The 18,650-nt window shown below is 35.8% G+C and overlaps 1 protein-coding gene across 6 annotated transcripts in view; it reads left to right on the top strand.

Moving 5' to 3' along the window:
- The window catches only part of JADE3 (jade family PHD finger 3), a 189,133-nt gene that overhangs the window by 1,976 nt on the left and 168,507 nt on the right, over positions 1-18,650 (top strand). Inside the window, exons 2-4 of one of the 6 annotated variants that reach the window (XM_072614538.1) lie at positions 235-293; positions 1,134-1,277; positions 5,730-5,860. The exons of 4 other annotated variants lie outside the window; for them this stretch is intronic. The gene's annotated coding sequence lies outside the window, so the exon portion shown is untranslated. Of the gene's footprint in view, positions 1-234; positions 294-1,133; positions 1,278-5,729; positions 5,861-18,650 lie in introns of those variants that run through there. One more of the 6 variants, XM_072614540.1, reaches the window with a different exon arrangement.

The raw sequence follows: 18,650 nt of genomic DNA, 5'->3' as shown, positions 1-18,650 counted from the left end.
GTAACCTGCAGGACTTTTTAACTTTCCCTCCTCACGGTCAGTCCCTGTTGTTCTTGAATTAGTATGATCGGCCAGCTGTTTCCAGGAGTGCTGGTGCTTGGGGGAATGTGGAAGTCGGGTGTGTGAGTTCCTTGTTTGTAAAGATGTTTTCCAACCCTGCAGGACACTGGAAACTTTTTTTCAAATCGTGCATGCTCAACTCTTCTGGCGTTGCTCTTTATTTCTTTCCTGCAGGAATGTCATTTAAAAATAATCCTATCACCACCAACCCTTTTGAAGCCAAATGACAGCAGGTGAGGTGTCCTTTAAAATGGTACAGGGACAGGTTATTAAACTTCAGCACATCTCTGGTCATTGTAGGAAGAAAGGATGGACAATGTCACTTCATTTCAATTAAATAAACACTTTATTGAGGGCTTATTAAGTATTGCAGTAGGTTGTGCGTGTTAAGAAATCTGGAGATGAATAACATTGCTTCTGCTCTCAAAGAACTTAAAATGTGTTAGATGAAATAAGACAGAAATGAAGATGAAATCAACATGAATATAGATAAATACATTACATACAGTGCTAAAGGGCAAGAGATATGTAATGCTTTAAGAAGTCAAGGGAGGGAGGACTCCATCCTGATTTGGCAGTAAAGGTAAGGCATCAAGGAAAGTTATAAGGAAAATGGTGGAGCTACTCTGTAAAATATATATATTTTTGAATCCTGTTGTCTTTTGGTGAGGGAAAGGGAGAGAACATTTTTTTTACATCCTGGTAGAAAGGAAAAAAAAACCCCATGCCTGTTAAGTAATTATTTGAGGATTTTTTTCAGGTAGAGTTATTGTATATTATCTATCAAATATTTAGCTGATTTGTGGCATACTACCAAAGGCTGTAGGAAACTTGTTTTACTTCAGACGCTTGTTCCCCTTGATTGAATTGTAAGGAAATCCTCTGCTCCAGGTGTGCGAAAGTTTTCTACACATTTAGTTCTCCAACAGAGGATGAGACACTTCTTGACTTGCCAGAACCTCTCAGCTTCCAAATCCCATGTTATATGGTTTTATAGGAAATTAAAAGAGATGTGATTATTCAACCATTTAACTCCTCAGCAGGGTTGTAATGCCAAGTGATAAACATTACAGAAAGAAGCCTTGGAGGTGGAAGACCCATCTGTCTTTCCAGGAATACAGAAATTGTCAACTCTTCAAGGAACCCTGCCTAATGCTGCCCCTGTAAATCAGCCCTTTACTTCCTGCAGCCTGTCAAGATGAATGAAAATAATTTAAGTAAGAACTAACTTGGACAAGACTTTTAGTTTAAAGTAACAAATGCATTTTTTTCTATTGTCATTGATTTTGAGAAAAATTATCTTTGTCTCCAAATGACATCTCTGGAGTTATTTTTATGGTAAGATCGAAGTTAATAGGAAAGAAGCAAAAGTCATGCTGCTTTTTTATTTCCTTTAATATTTAATAAACTCCATCACTATAGCAATAGGAATCTTGATCATTGTATCTTTTTTTTAAAAAAGTACAGTTTTTCTGAAATTAGAATGACTTATAAAACCATGTAAATATCAGAACTGTTAGATTCTAAATGTTAGAACTAAGTGATTACTTTTATGGAGAACTTCAAGATTTACAAGGAGTACTTTTCATCATGACAGAATGAAGTAGGTCAAGCACATATCATCGCCTTTATTTTATGGGTGAGGGACCTAGATTGAGAAGTCCAGTGACTTTTCCAAGGTCATAAATAAGTGGCAGGAGGCAATACTTGAACCCTGAGCTCTGGTTCCAAAACCAGTGTGCTTTCTGCTATGTTATACTACATTATCTCTAGAAGATGGTTTTGTTCTGAGCGCAGTGCTTTTTTATGGTCTAAGACTATACTGCCTTTATATCCTAGGAATCTTCTTAAATATGTTCTGTTAGTTGATGATTTTTGGGGTGGGGACATAGGAGGGTTCCTATCCAAATTTGATTGGTGAAGGACCAACATCTTCTCCCTGCAACATTTTAAAGTTTTAAAAATTCAGTTTCTTATTTTAAGTTTGAACTATACTCAGGTCATGCTTTTATCTTCTTACCTTTGTACTTTTCTGCTTAATTTTGTTTCCCCAGTGAAGAGTTCCTAACATCATAATGTCCCCTTAAAGCATATCACACACACACTCACTCACTCACTGTTTATTCTTGATTGTTTAACTCTGTAGTAACCAGTGTGGATCATTCATGCTATTTGCTTTTCCTTGTTCTGCCTGGTTTGTAATTTATTTACAAAAATCTTATCAACTACTTCTCTCTTTTGGATCCCTCTAAAGTTGATTATGTGCATATGCATTGATCCTCATTCCCTTTAAGAGTTTATGTATAACTGAGGAGACCAGTAATTTTTGAAGGGGCCTAGCAACTGTGTCACCTTCATACTTGTAAAGGTAAAAGAATATAATGAGCTGCCACTATGGTTGAAATAGGTAAATGGAAAGAGTGAATTCAAATAAAGAATAATACATGTTGTAGTAGGGACCCTACAAATGGAGTATTTTGATCTCTTGATCAGATGCCATTTCCTTTTCTCCCATTGCCTATGTTTTGGGTCAGGCATAGTCCAACCTAAACTTAGGGCCCTTTATTTAAAGAGTGTTGACTTTTATCTAGCCTGCCTCCAGAGTGCCATCCTTGATCATATATAATGTTCAAGGGAGCAAAAAAATCCAGATTTTTATCTGTTACAAAATAATTGTGTTTTTTTGAGCAAATCCTTTTCTTACTGAGCCTTTGGTTTCTCATTTGAAGAGCAAAAAACCCCTTTCCAATTCAAAATTCCTACGGTTCTATTCTGCTTTTAGCCAGTGTACTCCCTTTGCCTTTAGGTGCGGGAAGGAATTGACCTATTAAGGTAGCGGTGGGTTTTGGAAGTGAGTAGGAAGTTAATTGGTGAGAAATTAGAGGTAGAAATTGGACTTGTTTTTGGTGGCCAACACTGATTCCATAATTTGTGAAACAAATGACCAAACTGAGATAATATATTATAAGATAATCCTCGAGACTAAGCACGGTACTGAAAAAGTGACTTTTTTTCTGTCAGCCTGTACTAACATAGATTTGAATTCTACTACTCAAAGAGCACAGTTTATCAATGAGTATGATAAGAAAAGAAATTTTTACGATGTAACAGTTGAACAACATTTTTTCTTTTTAAATCGTGTCTATGAGGGAGGCAGACAAAAACACCAGGGTGGACACCAGAACCAATTTGGAGTGTGAAAAGAGACTTCATGACTGAAGTTTGGAGCCACTAAATGTGACACATCAAGCTTCTTACACAGTTTTAATTAGTATCACAGCAAGTCATGCTTAGTGATTCATAGGAAGACAAAATCACAAGCAAAAGAATATAGTAGCTCTTACTTCAGCACTAATGTGTATAAAAATCTTTTTCTATGAAAATTATATTCCTAGAAAGCAGTAGGTTTTGCAAAATTAAATAGAATAATGAATGCGAAAAATAGGGTTCTGTTCTTAGGAAGGATAAATTTGTATGTTATGAAAAGGAAAAAAAAATTAAAAAGAACCTTTGTCATAATTGTGTGAATCATTGATTCTTTTATACCTGGTCCAACAAACTTGTTGCCTTGGGTTATGTCATTTTTCCAGACCCCCATTTGCTCCCTTACGTTTTTCATTTTCTCATTCCCACTCTGAGGTGACATGGTAAACAGCTGTGATCAGGAAGCATATGATATAAAATCTCCCCAGAGGGTAGTGGGGTAGCACCAAGGGTCCTGGGTAAAGTTGGACTGTGGTGGGAGCAAAATAAATAGATCTTATGCATGTACCAAACAAGCAGATCCCTGTGAGGTTAGCTGGTTTTCCATGCCTTGCAACTTGTTTCTATGTATTGCACAGGCAGTAAATTGAATCACTAACATCAAGTATTCAGACTTTGTCAATAAAAGTTTCAGCTAGATATTTGTGTACAGTGAGTGGTGACAACAACTGAGTGCTTATGGAACACTGCAGGATGGATTATGCAGAAGAGACACAGATATTTTCCTAGAATCACAGTATTTTAGAAAAAGCCATGGAGATCATTGGGTCCAAACTCCTTGTTTTACAGCCACACCCAAAGAGGTGAAGGGATAAGGACAGCAGTGACTTATACTTCTTCAGAAAGAGAGTGACTTTGCTTCTGGGAAACAGCTTCAGGGACTGCCAGCCCATTCTGTCAGTCAACTAGCATTTATTAAGTTCTTACTATGTGCCAAGGACTGTATTAAACATTAGGAACATAAACAAAAGTCAAAAGAAAGACAATGTCAACCCTCAAAAAGTTTACATTCTAATGGGAGAAACATTTAAAAGGAAGCTGAAAAGAGGACAGGGTAGATAGATGTAGCCCCTTAGGCATGACAGGAAGTTCTGAGTGCAGCCTGGAGAGGAATGAGACATGGCTGGCCTGACACCCCACTTAAATGGATATCCTGGAAAGAGTGAACCAAAGAGTCACAGCATGGTTCATTTTGAGCAGGGGCTCTTAACTTTTATTGTTTCATGAACCTATTTGCCAGTCTGGGGATGCCCCTTCTGAGAATGTTTTTAAATGCCTAAAATAAAATACTATGTAGAACTACAAAGGAAACCAATTATATGAAAAACAGTTAGCAAAATATTTAAAATGTCCACAGACCCCAAATTAAGAGCTCCCTAATTTATTTTTATATATTTTATTTTTCCTGATTATGTCAAACAATTTTTAAATGTTTTTAAAGTTTTGAATTCAAAATTCTATCTCTCCCTCCCTCCCTTTTCTCCCCCTCCCTAAGACATGGTAAAGCAGTCTGATATAGTTCATATATATGTAATCATGTAAAACATTTCTGTATTAGTCATTTTGTACAAGAAGACGAATAAAAAACCAAAAAGAGTGAAAATAGCATACTTCTGTCTATATTCAGACAGTACCAGTTCTTTCTCTGGAGGCGGGTTGTATGCTTGGTCATTATCGTCCTTTGGGATTGTCTTGGATCATTATATTGCTGAGAATAGCCAAGTCATTCATAGTTCTTCATCATACAGTATTGCGGTTACTGTTTATGATCAAGGATCCCTAATTTAGAGACACAAATTTGTGAGTAGACTGGTGAGGCCAGGAGACAGAAATAGTGGTGCCCTACAAATTTCCTGGTTCTGTAAACTCAACCCAAAGGAAATTGTCTTTATGTTTATGGAGGGTAGAAAGAATTAGCTGTGGTTGAGCTTTTCAGCCTGATAGATAACCAGATTGTCACTCTAATCATCTCTGAGTGGGATTGGTTACATGTATATGTATGATTTCATTATATTCTTTGGTAAGTTTACATGTAAAATACATTTTATATAAATTAGCATACAATGTATCAAGTAGCTTTCACTTTGGTATAATGTTACAACAAAATTGCTTTTCTATGCCTGCTTCCCCTCCCTCCAGTGACAGAATCCAAGTGGCCAGAAAGCTTTGAGGGAAGCTCCAGCTAGCCTCTATCTACTTAAAAAAAAAAAAACAACAAACCAGACGGGCACCTCATAAAACCTGAACAGCTTAATAGGTCATTTCCCCTCCAGTGATCTACCCTGGCAGAGACAAAATTTCCTGCCTCTTCCATTAACGATGAGTTTGTGTAGCAATGGCTAAAGCTAGTTCTGTAGGGCGTTTTGAAAATGTAGTTTAGTTAATTTAAGACTTTTGCTTTTTAGGCTACACAATAAAGCAACTCGTTATCTTAACTCTGGCAAGTACTACGACCCTGGGATTGGAAGAAAGCAGTGACTGGGAACCCGAGCTGTTTATCATGGTTAGAAATGGAAATGTCAAGTGTCAGACTTTGGTTAGTATAAGTAATGATGAAGTTTCTTCACTTACTAATTAGGGATTTGGTTCTGTCTTTAATGTTCATTAGAGAAAGGGAGGACTCATGCTTCTCATTTACTTAGGGGTCTTTGTTGTTGTCAGTATAATGGTGCTTTTTTTCTTTTGTATTTTTTTTTTTGTTGGAGCAGAACTTGTTTCCTCGTCTGTAATTAATATGTATAACAATTATATTAATTTGACAGATATATAGAAAATCAGCAACAAAGTCCTTAGGCTACTGTTGGTAAGAGTCTATTTAAAAGATTCTGTTTATAAATATTGTGTATTCATGAACTTAAATACTAGTAGAAACTAGTCATTTTGAATATCATTATGGATATTTCAGTTATTAATAATTAATTAATATTTAATAATAATAATTAATATTAATAAATATCATTATGGATATTTCAGTTATTAATAGCTTCCTCATTTTTTCTTAACAGAGTCACATGATGATATATCAATTTAAACAGGACATTTGACCTTGAGAGTTTTATATATATGTATTAGAAAGAAATAGCCAATTTGACTTTGTGTTCCAGTTGTATATTAAAAAGCAGGATAATATGAATTGACTTAGTTGATTATTTTAGCTGGTATAGGATTATTCCCTTTTCTATAATTAAACTAAAACTCTTTGTCTGTAACTAAAAACAAATACTACAGTTTGAGAATATGTAAAATTTGCTGCTCCTCATAACTACTTAATAGAGATTTATAAAGTTGTATGGTTTAAAAAAAATCCTGAAACATTATTCTGTGGAGTGGAGTGAAAGCACCTAGCATACTAGCATGGGTAATGGAAAAAGCACTGGTCTTAGAATCCATAGAGTGCTGGTTTCAAATCCATGTCCTGTTCTTTGAATTTGGAGAAGTCATTTCACCTCTGTTGACCTCAGTTTCTTCATTGAGAGAGTTGGGCCAGATAGTCGCTAAGGTCCCTTCCAATTCTAAATCTAAATATGTATTCCTAAAACATGGATTTGAGGCTGCCACTAATTAGGCATGTAACCTAATGCATCATTGATGCTTTCTTGGCTGGTTTTATCAACTTTAAAATAGGGATGATATTGGTATTAGGGTGTGTGTGTGTGTGTGTGTGTGTGTGTGTGTGTGTGTTGATCAAATAAGATAATTCATGTGAGAGTACTTTATAATGGTAGAGGGTTATACATATATATACTATTATTATCATTATTTGGTCAAGAATAAGACTTTGGAATCCTACGATATTTTCAGTACAAATCTCAGTAATCTTAAAAATATTTAGGTACTAACAACTCTGGTCACTAAACTTTGCCATATGTCTTTGCTCATGAAGGTCTGCAGATGGGTTTCTTTGACTGTAGAGTTCACTGTCAGATTCTGGAGAATGTTAATGCCATATGGGGTTAAAGAGATGAAATGTATCAGATCACATCTCATTTTTAGCAAACCTATTACCCAGAAATTCTTTATGGGCATATTTAAAATTGGACCCTGGGAAGCTAGCCTGGTGGCTTTTTTGTATAATGTTCTCTTTTAGACTGTCTTATTGTGGTGGAATCAATAGACCAACAAGTAGTGATTAATGACCTACTATGTTTTAGATATTGTTTTAGGTGCACAATAGGGATACAAATATAGAACTGAGATAGTACTCATAGGTACACAGTCTAATAGAGAGCTGGAATCCCAGTTTCCTTTCTTTAAAAAAAAAAAGTCAAGACTATGCATTCTTTTTGGTCCAAATGCTGTCAATCATCTGAGTTTCCCAGAAGTACTTCAGAGTGACTCTAATTTTAAAATTATGAATCCTAATTTGATAAATAATTGGATTTCAATATGAAAGGGTATCTAATATTGGGGTTCTGCATCAGCTGTTCCCATATATAATTGCACTCACTTCATGTTGACACAATGAAGCCCAATGATCTGTAACTGAGTATATACAGCCTTCCGGAAACAGCACTGGAAGGTACTATAGTGGGAAGATCACTGGCTTAGGAATGGTGAGAACCAGCTTTTCCTCAGTAATTGAAGATCATACATTGGCCCCCATCTGTCTGGGAAACTTCAGCAGGCCACTTTTTCCTCGGTCCACCTTTCTGAATCTTTATTTCCTCAAAAGGGGAAGGTCAGACTGGGTGATCTTTAAAGTCTTTTCTCATTCCAACATGACTTTATGACTGGGAGATCTGAGAGACCTGAGTTTTAGGGTCTAGTTCTTCCCATGCTTAACCACCTAATGCCCCTCAATAATTAGGAAGGTAATATATGCCAAAGTGTCTCATTCTTTGTCTGTACTACATAGTTAATGTATTTATGTACTGCTTGCTTTCTTCTTCACCAACTATACAGAATATGTACGTCCAGATAAATGGTGAGTTCCTTGTTGGCAGGGACTCTTTTGTACTATTTCTGTATTGCGCTGTCCTGGTTGCCCAGATACTCTAGCAAGCAGGAAATCCAGCTTTTCATCCTAGTACTGCTATTAAATAATTAAGTGGCTTTGAGCAAATTTTTTTAAACCTCTTTGGGCCTCAGTTTCCTCCTCTGTAAAACAATGGGATTGGATTAGAATAGTGATATCAAACTCAAATAGAATGGGAGGTCACTTAACTGTACCTAACCCTGCAGGTTGCATATTGACTTAATTTGAAAATGTAATATTATCTATGTTTTATTATATTTTTATTTATTCTGTTAAATATCTCTCAATTACATTTTAAGCTGATTCCCTGTTGCCTAGTGTTTTTGACATCTCTGGACTAGAAGATCTCCAAGGCCCTTTCCAGCTCTAATTTCTATGATTCCATGACGCATTGACTTTATATATCTCACATGACGTGGTATGACAAAATACACTTCCTCCATCCTCGCCCATCCTTGAGAGGCTACAATGCTCAGATTTTAAAATGCTTGTAGTTATATATAAAAGAATGTAAAAATCTATCATAAACATTTTAAGAAATTATCATTTACTGAGCTCTTAGCAACATTTCCATTTCTACCCAGAAAAAATAAACTAGGGTAGTGTTTCCCATGTTAATTTGTCCATAGAACATTTTGGGGCCTCACGTATATTGATAAAATCTGCACATGCTGTTCTGGGGGTATTCTGTGCCTCTATATAAAAAGAGAGATAGTGGGGAAATGTTGAAGGAAAATAGAGAAGTTCATTTTAATCCTAAAAAACTCACATATAATAAGGATTTTTAAAATAGATGCATAATTTCATATTTAGTAAATTGTAGAAAAAACATTAATGTGGAAATTCAGAATTCTTATGCAAAAAGATAGGATTCTGTTTTATGCAGTTCAGAAAATGCTGAACTGGGTTTTCTTTGTTGTTGTTTTAAGCTTGTAAACAGATGGCTGTGATTTACTGGACTGTATTATTTTCAATTTTGTATTCACAGTTACCTTGTCTTTGATGTCTCTCAGCATTCTCCAGATTAAGCCTAAACTTTTTTAGCAGGCTATAATGTCATCTAGGTGTTTTCAATTAAAAAAAATAGAATTGTGTGCATAGTCTTTCTTAATTCTGTATACCATGATAGAAATGTTTTTCATCACTGCAAAAGGATGACTTCAGTTGTTAATTTTTAAATATGTAAACTATTTATGGTGATAGGTGGAGCTCTTGTAATCAATGGTATATTTCTAGCAATCATAGAAATTCGTGCTGACACAAAAGATGGTCTTTTGTCTCCATTATGGAGATTCTACATTCCAGACATTTGGGAGGTCCCTTCCCCCTCTTAAGCCTCTTCAGAGAGAATTAGCATGCACACAACTGAAATATGCTTCTATGTACATTCATAGAACGTGAGTCATCAGATATTAACACTTTAATGTAGTCTTTACCTTTATCCTAACAAACAGCTCAGAGGCATAGTATGTCACAGAAGAACAAAATTAGACACAACTAGGGTTAAGGATGAATTGGCAGTCTTACTTGCATGTTAGTATTTGCTTTTGTTAGTTACATTTGTCCTGCTGAAGTTACCTATGAAAGTTGTTTTTAAGGCATGTCTTCTCTTTCCAGTTGGAGCCCTAAAAAATCCAGAATTCTACATAATAATTTAGGTTGTTTTATAAATACCTTACCTTATTATATTGTACTTGGAATTACCTGAACTGCCTAGCATCTGGCATTGAGGCTTTAATGTGTAATGTGGCAACCAGGTGCGGAATTTTATAGCAAGAAGTCTAACACCCATGTATTTGCTGGTTATAGCTCTATAATTACAGAGCAATCCATTGTTTGCCCTGCTTTTCTCTCACACTCTCTTTTTAAATTTAATTCATTTCCACACCCTTGAGAGTAGTTGAGCTTATGGCATTTCAGAGATCCTCTTTTGTAGAGGTGAATAGGATTTGTGTGGGAGCTGTGGTACAGGAACAGATAGCTTGGGTCTCTACCTCCCATGTATGTAGTATTTAGGATATTTGATTTAGGAAGTGGAAGGAAACCGGGCTTCTTCCAGGTGCCTGTGTAAGTCAGCAGAAGGGAAGCTGATAAATTCATGAAATTTTTTTTAGCAGTTTATTGAAACCCGTTCTTGTAGAAAATGTGTCTTTGCTTGTCATAAGCTGTCAGATTTTTGTCTTTAGAAATTTAGAATAAATTTTTTGAGAAACATTTAACATTTTCCACAGGACCACCTGTGAGTAAAGATGATAATTAAAAAAAAAACAGGGAACTATAAGCTTTTGTCTTATGCCTCTTATCTTGTCTATATCTTTGATGTTAATTAAAGGGGAACCAATGCACTTATTTGCCATCTTCAGTTGGATGTTACATGACTGTGCTGTGTTTCTTGCTTGCTGTACAAATCAGATGAAGTGGCTTATGTTAAAGAAGTGGTCCCTGGCTTTATCATTGTTGCAAAAAGAATTCCAGAATCTCAGGGGGATCATCAAATTAGAGAGAGATTAGAGAAATTAGAGGAGCTTCTTTTAGTATAATAGAATGCTGGAACTATAAGGCACGTTAGGAATAATTTAATTCAGATGAGGAATCAGATGTCTAGAAAGGTTAAATTATAGTGTTGTTTCTTCATACCACTTGCTTTCTTAACAGAGGCAAAATATTTGATTTTAAAGATATGTCCATCACCATGTAAGACAGCTTGAGTACAAGATGACAATTTATCATATCATTGTTTTTCCCTGGGTTTGGAAAGCCTTGGACAGGCTTGTGTAAGGTATGTATGGAAAGAGTATTTTCCTTCAGGTTTGAAAAAAATAGCTAATTTGTTACTATTTTGTGTCTACCATTTCTTCCAGGGAAGGAAAATTTTTCTTTTGTCCTTAAATTTCAATGACCTCATTGCTTTTGCTTTTTTTCTGAAGGTCTTGTACATGCTGAGAATCATGAACATGCTTATTAGTGTTGAATTGGCATATGTGGGAGTTGCTCACTTATAACCTGTTTAGGTGTAGTTTATAATATCTGTAGGTTGGATAAGGGCTTCTAGGGCCATCCTTCAAAATTTGCAGTGCTTAAAAGAAAAGCACATTATTCTAATGTGCAGTTGGGGAGGTGATAGTTTGTGATTCTCTTAGAGGCAAAGGGTACCTTGATGTGTATGAGTTGAGTTCTTATGTCCTAGAACTCAAGAGAATTTCTTCCCCATATCTCTAAGCAGTGGAGGGAGTGTTGGAGATGGGGGGGTGGATTCTTTGTTGATGTCTTTATAACCCTGATCCTTCTCCCTCCCCCAGCAGGATTTATAATGCAGCACCTGGGAGCCAGCAACAATGAACTACCAGTATCATAATCTAGAATTTAAAAGGATATTACAAGTATCCTAGTCAAAACAGATGAATAAACTAAGTCCCAGGGAAGTGAATTAACTTGCAGAAGGTCAGCAAGTAGCCAGGCCAAGATTCAGATTCCAGATTCAATGTTCTTTCCATTGTAGTTAAGTATAAAAAAAATGTAAAAATTCACCATAAACATAAACTACAAATAATATTAGAACTTGCTGCATGTAGCACATTGGAACCAGTGAATAATTCTGTGATGGAAGCATGAAAATGAGATGTGTATCATATATCTTATATGTCCCATTAAGTCATAATTTCCTAGATAACAGCGATCACATATTACTTTCATTGTGTTCCTCAGAAAGTTTCATGGTCAGCAGGTAATACTTGATTTGATTGATCACTTTATTATAAAGGATTCTCCTAATCAATTATGATTAAAGCAAGCAGGCCTAGGTCTTGAAAATATTTTGGCCATATAGAGATTTTTGTTTTAATGTTTGTTTCAATGGGACTTAGCCTGTACTTTTTTTTTAAACAAGGTCCTTCAGATGTTTTGGTTTCCTTCTACCCCCCCAATTTCAGAATAAACATTTACTTCTTGTACTAAGATAGAAACATATAGTACTGAATTCCTGGGCTACTTGGCCTTGGAGGGAGACGGAAAAATGGATACTACCATCTTGCCCAGAGTCTAACAGCTAGTCATTTTGCCTTCTCTGACTTTAATTCTCTTATCTATAAAATGAAGGGTTCAGCCTACCTGGTCCCTTTCAGCTTCATCATTTGTGTTTGTGAGGTTTTGTTTTGTTTTTAAAGGTAGATTATTTGGCCTTCTTATCTTTTTTTTTCTTGATGACTCCCACCCTTGGCTTAATAATTATCTGCCAGTCATTCCTGGTAGCTACAGCATTAATTAATGTGGAATTTTAGCTGCAGTCCTTGGTATGGATAAGATGTCAAATCATAACTTATTATACTGGTAGATAAATACATTTTGATTTTGAATCTTCAAATGTGGCTGATTTCAGGAGTATAATTAAAGCTTGTTGTTATCACAGTGGTTCTTAAGGGGGAAGACAGCAGGATTGTTAATAATCCCAAGTTTAAATTGGTTTCCCAGGCAAATCAAAGGAAATGTTTTAGCACTTGGTCATTTTTTCTGTCTTTCTTTTTTTTTTTTTTTTCACTTATAAGTATTTCTCATTGCCCAGCCTGCTGGAAGGAAGTACCATGAACAGGCTGTAGACTCCAGAATAGATTGAATTAGTATGCCAATAAAAGGCGTCTACTTTCCTTTCAGGATCCATTAACCTACATCAGCAGAATTAATTGTACTCTCCTTAACTTCCTGCTGCCTTGATTTTCATTTTCTTCTAAATAAAGAACCCTCAGTGAAACAGCAGATAGCACCTGAGAGAGAAAAAGATCCTAACCTCAAGGTAGCTAACCACTTAGATATCAGCCAGGTTATTCCCTTGATTTCTACTTCAAACCATTTTCCTGCTACACTGGGCTTATTTGGGAGGGTGCATAAATAACCTGGATACCTTTCCTGTTTCAGTGTGTTCCTGTTACTGTGAAGTTTATTGGACTAAGACCCATGACTGCCATCTCTGACTTACATAACACTCGGCATGCTCAGAAAGAGCTTTCTTCTTAACTGACCTTTCTTCATTTGCTGTTTGTAGGGGGAAGTGGGAGGATGCTGTACAGTGTTCCTTACAGTGGATAAGCCCTAGCAAAGGAAGAACAAATTCCCTGCTGAGATGTCTTTTTAAAAAATTGTGGTGTTATGTGTACTCTGTTCTTCTTGGATTCCTTAGCAAGTGCTTTCCACATACTAGACACTTATTATTTGTTGAATGGAATCATCTTCTAGACTAATTTCATCTTTGTTGGCAATTTGTTACTTTAACATAATCATGATTGCTCTTTTTTTTTTAAAGTAGATGTTCAGTTTTGGATTTCCAGTTATTTTATTTCCATCTTATAATTAAAGCTACAGTATTCCATATAGAGTGATTATAGATTTACCCCTAATATAAGAGCTCATAGTATAGGAAATAAGAAGAAAATTTCAGAACTGAAAGAAACTATGTCTTGCCCAATCAGATTGCAGATAAGGAAACTGAAAGAGAGTGACAGAAGGCTTCTTGAGTCAAAGGACTTTTTTTCTCTCTCTCTCTTTTTAATCTTAACTGGTCAAGATGGATGTGTTGAGTCTACTAAGTGCCAGGTACAGCATCAGGTACTGGGCATACAAAGATGAAAGTGAAATTATCTAGCAAACAGAGAAAAATGTACACATAAGTATGTACAAAATAAAAGATGAATTGGGGGCAGGGAGGCTAAAGCCCAGCAGGTAGGGGGACAGAAAGAAGGCAACGCATGAGCAGAGCCTGGAAGGAAATTGGGATTCTGAGAGGCAGAGGGAGGGAGGGAGGGAGAGCCTGCCAGGCAGAAGGACAGGTAATGCAAAGACATTGAGATGGAAAGTGGAATTCAGTGTATTGAAGAACAGTAAGAAAGCTAGTTTGACTGGACCTTAGAGTACCTGAAGGGTAATAGGGTGTAATAAGACCAGCACTGTGTGTGAAGGCCTTTAAATGTTGGGAATGTTGAATTGAAATGAGCTGAATTGTGATGGAGCTAGAATTAGAACCTAGGACTTTTTCTATTACACCGGATGTCTCTTTGCATATCAATTCACTTTCTGTTACTTAAGGAGTAGTGCCCTTCTCTTTATCCAATCACCACCCCTTTATGTTAGGACACTGAATTTTGAATGTCTTATGCCTTTATTTGGCATTCCCTTATTAATTAGGTGAACTCTGACATATGCTGATTCTTCTGTAATATGGCATTCTGTTTCACAAGCCAGAATGAAAAGAGTGATTAAAAGGGAATGCTAATGTAGTCCTGAGTCAGCAAGCATTTGCTTTTTAAAAATAAACTCATAATTCTAATACAAGTTAGTATCTTTAGGAGGACATAAAAGTGATTTACTTTTACAGCTATGCAAAGATGTTTATATCAGAGCTGTCTCTATGTTTTCACTTAGAAACAAAAAAGCTGGCAACCGTTTAGTCACTTGATTTGATAAAAACTCACCTGAGGGGGTAGATCCTTCATTTTTCTTTCTGGGAGTTTCCCCTTACCTTCCTCCTTTTTTTCTTTTCTCTCCTCCTCTTAAATTTTTTCCATTTCTAGGATTTTAAGCATTATATGCCAAAGAAATTGAATGATTCTGATTGACTATATAGTGCTACAGAAATAAATTAGATTGTCTCAGTTTATGTCTGAGGATCTTGAATTTAGAATTGGTAGATAAACCCCACCCTCCAGTTTTTATGCAAAGATATAGCTGCTTGAGTGAAGCTTCTACTATATGGCTACAGCAGAAATTAAAATTCTTGACTCCTCATTAAGCAAACAAGCACACTCCTCTATGGGTCTATTTTTAAACACTGATCACCAGCAATTTGGCTTTTTTCTAATTTTTGCTGCAGTATTGGACTAACATGATCATCTACAGTTTTAAAAAAGTAAGTATAAGAAAGATCTGTTAGTAATTTGTACATAGTACCTATTATGTAGCAGGCACTGCGTGTGTTTAAGCCCTGGACATACAAAGGAAAGCAAAATAAATAAACACAGAGACAGAACTACAATCTCTGTTCTCAAGGAACTCACAGTCAGATGGGGGAGACAACATGCAAACTACTATGTACAATAACATATATACAGGATAAATTGAAGATAACAAAGAAGGCACTAACATTAAGGGAGATTGGAAAAAGCTTCTTATAGAAGGTGAAATTTTAGCTGAGACTTGAAGGAAGCCTAGAACTTCCTTCAGGAAGAACAGGACAGAAATAGGGAGGGTAGAATTCTGGAGAAGTTTAGTTTCCAGGTGACATTTGAAGGTAAATTAGTAACAGTGTACATATGTATGGTACTTATCCAACACTGAGGGTTTTCTGCAGTTGGTGTAGGTCTCCACAGCTATACCATGATGCATACAAGGATGGAAATTGCCTTCCTCTGTTCTAAGAGTCTACTTCTACCTCCTTAGAAACTGCTTTCAGTCAACATGGTTTTCCATTGACTTGAGTCCACATGAAGGTTAGCTCAGGCAGGTTAAAAATGGTTTTGAGGAGCCACACTGTGGTCTTTAGGGTACTCCTTTTTGGCCCTTAAGACTGAGGCTACTGCATTAAATATTCATTGATGTTGCTGTTGGACACAAAACTGCTCATATGATATTTGTTGGTTTGGTTGTTTATGCTATCCATCAACTCCTCAAGAGAGGCAGCAGTGTTGCAGTGGCTGGCCTTGATGCCAAGAAGAACTGGGTTCCAGTGTTGCTTGCCTATGTATGACACATACTAGCTATGTGACCCACAGCCAATCACTTAACCCCTAAGTGATTTAGGCAACCCTCTAAGACTATAAATCAAAGAGAAAATGATGGGTATAATGCTAGGATCATTTTCCTAAAGTGAAGGATGATTAATTCCAATATGTGATAGAAAATCATTTGCAAATTTTCTCTATTACTTTGCTTTTCATTGTTTTTCTTATTGTCTTTAGGTTACACTTAAACGAGAAAGAACACAATTCTAGTTCTTCCTCCAAAATTTTATTTCTGAACGCTTCTGTGGAGATATTTCCTCCTTGTTCATCTGTAACTCGTGGTGAACCACTCAGTTCAGGAATTTGGTAAAAACCCAATGATTTTCTTTTACATTTTTAGCCACAGTATAGAAACAATGTGTAAGAATCCATGAGAAAGCCTTGTCTTTGCTGACCTGATTGGCTGGAATTTGCCTTGCCATTTGAAAGTCTAGATTTATAAAGGCTGATCTTAGGTCTGTTTCATATCAGCTTGTTTTGATTAACTGTAGACTGGGTCATTTTATTACCATCATCATTTTAAGTTAGCAAAGCTCTAACTTTAAGCACTTTTGTGTGTCTGCTCACTCTTCTGAGTGAGATTTGTATTTTCTCTGAAAGCCCTGGATATATATTCACTTTTTTGCTTAGAGAGGTGAAATTTCCTTTGTTATGGTTTCTTTATGGTATAAATCAATCATATAATTTTACAATCATCTTAAAATAAAAATTAGTATTCTCATTTTAAATATCTCCTTCTACTTACTATTATAAAGATCCTCACATATAAAAGTCCATGGCATAAAACATTAAAATGATATGAATTAAAATGCTTATTGAGGTGTGTGTGTGTGTGTGTGTAGGTATGGTTTTGTTATTGTTGTTCAGACCTGTGGTTTAGTCAGGCAACTATCACTTATTAATCTATACATCTATACACATCTATGCACCAGATGCTCTAGGGTACAAAGAAAGCACCCTCTCTGTTCCTACCCCGGAATGGGCAGTCTTTATACTCAAGGAGATCATATGCTAATGAGGGAGATGACATGCAAACAATTATGTACAACCAGTATATTTCATATATATATGCATCAGATATCATATATACATATGTATATATATACATGTATATATGTGTGTGTGCCAATATGTAGATATATACATACATGGGGATAATCTCAGAGGAAAGAGTCTAAGATTAAGAAGGACTGAGAAAGACTTTTTTCAGGAGGTTAGGACTTTAGCTGAGACTTTGAAGGAAGCCAGAGTAGCTTACTTAGGAGGAAGAGATGAGTTGAGAGAGCATTTCAGGAATGGGGGACAGACAGTGGATATGCTGCCCGGATATGCCAGTATAGGCAGGAGATGGAAAGCCATGTTTGAGGAATAGAAAGGAGGCATTGCAGTGTCACTGGATGGTAGAATATGTGGAAAGGAGTAAAGTGTAAGAAGACTAGAAGGGTAGGAAGAGCACAACTTATGAAGGACTTTGAAACCTAAACAGAGGATTTTATATTTGATCATGGAGGCAACAGAGAACCCTGGAATTTATTGAATGATGTTGTGAGCTGGGGCAAGGTAATGTCAGATCTCCATTTTAGGAAGATTAGTTTGGCATCTGAATGAAAAATGGATTGGAATTGGGAGAGATGAGGCAGGGAAATTAGAAAACTCCTTTTACTAGTCCATATTAGCAAGTATTCTGTAAATATTAGTCTTATAGAGGTGCCCCAGACATTGAGGGCCTAGAGCCATACATATAGCCTTGAAACTGAGTCATCTTGACTCAAAAATTGGACCTCTATTGACATGCCTTGCTACCTTTTGTGTATATATAGTAGTACAGAACCTTGAATGTATGTAGTATTTTTATGTTTTTATTTCCTTAGAAAACTTTTGTTATAAACAAACCGTAAACAAAAACAGTTAATCAAATATAAAAAACAAGGAATAGCATCTCACATAAAACGTTTAACTGAACAAATGAACAGATATCAAACAAGAAATGCATTTTGTTCAATGTCCTTTTCCAAGTTCATCTGAGGTCCTGCTTCTTTCACCTTTTGCTCTTAGAAGAAAAAAAAATCACAGACTATAAAATGAGATAATGCATGTTAAGCATGTTGCAAACCTTAAAGCACTTTAAAATATTAGCAGTTAAGTTGTAGATGATGTATTTATCATTGCCATTCTGCTGCTCTCACTTTGCAGCTTGGTTTTATTTTGTCACATTTATTTAATTTTTACAGCAGCATAATATTCTAGTACATTAATATAATGTAAATTGCTCAATCATTTTGTAGTCAATGACCTTATAACTTGTTTGCAGTTTCTTTGCTATTACAAATAAGTATTTTATACTAATAAGCCTTTTTTTTCTCTTTTTTATGCTATTTTTAAGGTAAAGTCCCAGTAATGGAATTGCTAGGGTCAAAAGATATATCACTTCTTTTATATTGCCATATTGTTCTTTAAAATACCAGTCTACAATCTCTTCAACAGTGTATCAAGAGTGACTTTTTGTCAGGAATCCTGCCAACATTACACATTTGATCTTTATAGGCTATTTTTGCCATTCTAGTAAGAGTTAGGTGGTGTCTTAAGGT

This window comes from Notamacropus eugenii, chromosome 5 (assembly GCF_028372415.1).
Source record: "Notamacropus eugenii isolate mMacEug1 chromosome 5, mMacEug1.pri_v2, whole genome shotgun sequence".
Taxonomy (NCBI): Eukaryota; Metazoa; Chordata; class Mammalia; order Diprotodontia; family Macropodidae; genus Notamacropus; species Notamacropus eugenii.
Note: the sequence above shows the minus strand (reverse complement) of the source record. Positions and strands in the feature narration are given on the sequence as shown.